We start from the raw sequence: 3,393 nt of genomic DNA, 5'->3' as shown, positions 1-3,393 counted from the left end.
CGCAACTCAGTCATTTACAGCGTCTCCTACTATATTCACACGGACATAGCCCTGTCATAGTATTGGACCGCATCTCGTTTCAGATCTGGGATCACTGTCTGACAGTTGCCAATACGGAGCAGACAGCACCATAACCTTTCACCAGAATCCATAGGTGAAAGGGTTGAAAGAGCACTACGCACCAAGTTCGCAGCGCTCCTCCAGGTACGGGTAGCACGAGGCGTTAGTTCGGTGACCGCCGACTAATGGCAGCACCGAATAGACCACCGTAGCAGACACAACCAACCCAGCAACACTACGTGAGGGAGCAACCACACTCTGACAGAAGAGGGGAGGCCGACAGCCATATTAAGGATGGCCTACGCACAGAGAAGGACGGATCATGGACGGGAAGGACTGGGCAGCAGCAGCCAGGTGGCAGAAAAGTAAGTGGACATTCTTTCACCGATTTTAAGTGCCACTTCCGCCTCGATTCTGACCCGTGATAGTCCGGAAATTTGTTGCGGGTGCATTAACGAAACAGTGTGGAACCAGCGGAGATCCCCACGTGGCTCAAAATTTGGAGAGGCGTTCGACTCAAAGACCAACATTGATGAGTTGGGCGAACTAACTTCTCGAAACGACCTGGCAAAGAATTGCCCAGAAAAAAGGGGTCTAGGCGTGGAACGCTGGTCTCTCCTATGGAGTTCCTTTCACATAGTGCGCGGGTTCCCGAAATCGAATTCTCTCCGCGTGTCTGTAAATTTTCAAGATAGTGTCAGGTTGTTATCAGCCTGACAAGAAATTCACTAGAGATAGACTGTAGATTCTCCTGGGTTTGTCAGGAGGTCACTTGACAACCAGCGAAGTAATTATAACCTGACATTGTCTTTTTTTCTCTTTGTACTAATATATAAGTTTTAATTTTGTTTTTATGAAAGCCTGAGCGTTTGAACTTATTTTCTCTCTGGCACGCGAGAACTGCCCTCCCTTTTTTCTTAGTTGCTCGTGCCAAACTGGAGCTAGCGTGCTTGCTGAGCGACGCCAGGACAGCGTAGTTGAGGTTCCGGTAGGGTGGACCCTACATGGCACAAAATAAATTAATAGGAACTTCGAGGGTTGTTTGTGGGTCAGAAGTGTGTGACCCAAGGATTCGGTCTATTCAGGCATGACGAGTAGGTTAGTGGCAGCCGTCTTTTGGCTACGTTTCCCACCTGGCCCACCCCCGGTCAAGCCGTGTTAGCGGTAGGCACACGGGATTTTGGAAAACCTAGCTACAATAAATACATATATATATATATATATAATTTAAAAGTTTATAAACGGCAAGGCTGCTCAGTAGATCGTAGAAGTAAAGTTTAAATCATAAAAATAACATTGGAAGTCAGCAAATTCAGTTTATGGAAAAACGACCAAAGTTGCAATAAAATGTTCAATAACCATTCTTTTTTTTAAGAATGCGCATTTTTTTACACGGGAAAATGAAACTACGTTTGTTTTTATACCAATGCAAGTTTAAGGGAATGATATAAAATTACAGGGATAAACTCGACTTCGAAGCACGAGAGACGTGATAAGAATTTTTTTGTTAAGACCAAAGGAGCTTTAACAAAAGAGAATTCACAATTACCAAATTACTGTTTGCGATGCTTTCGCCCTTAGTTTTAAAAAGTCTGTACACAAAGATCGAGCGCGGAGCGCAAGGTAAATACATTATCGAGAGCGAAGCGCGAGAGAAATATATTACTGAGCGCAGCGCGCGATGGGAATGTGCCCGCTAAGCGGGCAGATTTTTACAATCTCATCATTTATGATTAAGAAAGTATTAGAATTATCGGAAATTTGACATTACAATTTTTCAAACGATCTCCAGGTTTCGAGACCCCTTGAATCCGAAAATCAAATTTTTACGATGGCGTCTGTCTCTCTGTCCATCCGGCCGTCCGTCCATAAACAAAATTCAAAAATTGAGCGCATTTTGAAAATTTTTGAGACCACTTTTTTCTGAATTTGAAAGTTCTATGTACGGATATTTATAGTATTCAACAGAACAAAGAATTTATCCTATTGACTTTTTCCGATAAAAAAAATTCTCAGAGTTATAGCATTTTCAAAAAATTTTCGATTAACCGAAAATCAAAATTTTAACCCAAAAAACGCACGATATGACAAAAAGTCAAGAAAAGAGAAACATTTCTTTTTGAAAGCCCTACAAGATTAGTATAACAAATTTTTGGATTTTCTTGAAAAATCGAAAATTCCAATTTCGATTGCACAAAAATAATGAAAAATCAAAAATTCCATTTTGTGGTCAAACTTTGTAGGTCACGAAAAAAGATAAATTAACCAAAATTTTTATCCCAAAAAAGATCTACAATTTCGTTAAGAACCACTTCTTGATAGGACGCGTACTTTTTGTTTTATTCGTCAAAAATATCATTGAAAATAAAAAAATTAAAATGTGGAAAAACGACGAAAGTTAGGAGAAAAAAGATTGAACGAAACCTGTTTACCTGTTTCTTTCTTTTCTACACGTAGAAAATCTGGGTACGAAAGTAAAGTCGCAACAAGCCTCAACCTTTTCAATTCCCTTGTCTTGTTATGTGATTCCCGCAAATTGATATTATCAATCATGTTTGTAAGTTAACCTCGATGGAATTTTTTATTTAACTTAAGATTAATAATTACATGTTTGAGGTCAGGGCTTCATTACAAAAAATATTAGTTTATTTTCTTTCTCATTAACTAGACGTGTACTGAAATTTTTTCTCCTTGAACTATTCAAAACTATACGTCAAAATCATGCAACAAACTCATTAGGTGGCTCTGAAGAATTTAAAGTTTAATTTCTTTTAATTTTAACCATCAAACTATTTCTCGAAGCAAAAGAAACTCAATTGCATTTTTGTAAATAAAAGACGTTTTAGTAGACTGGAAAATTTTTTTAAATTTTAATATTTTTGCAATTTATTTTATGAGTTCATAAATGGTATATAAAACAAAATTGAAAATAATAATAAAAAATCTCTTCTGAATACAGGAATTATTCTTTAATCAAAAAACTGTGTAGGTTCGATTACATTAACATTATTTTTAAAGTAGACGATTGTTGTACCTGAAACTTATTTGCAGTAAGCTAGGGTCACCCAAAGGAAAATCCGAGGAAAATTCCTTTTAATTTTTACAATTAAAAATAAATTTTTTTCTTGAAAAAAGTGGCCGTTACCCAGTGTCTTTATACTTTTTACAGTATTTGTACAAAAAAATCGGAGAACTTGGCTTCACTGTTTGGTCCGAATCTTTTTTTTGCGATTTATACTTGACTTTCAGGGCCCTCAACGTGTTCGAATGCGTGACTATATGATTATGCCAAAACGAAATTTGTACTTTTATTTTGTCAAGAGTAATTTCGTC

This window comes from Belonocnema kinseyi, chromosome 5 (genome assembly GCF_010883055.1).
Source record: "Belonocnema kinseyi isolate 2016_QV_RU_SX_M_011 chromosome 5, B_treatae_v1, whole genome shotgun sequence".
In the NCBI taxonomy this organism is placed as follows: domain Eukaryota; kingdom Metazoa; phylum Arthropoda; class Insecta; order Hymenoptera; family Cynipidae; genus Belonocnema; species Belonocnema kinseyi.
Note: the sequence above shows the minus strand (reverse complement) of the source record.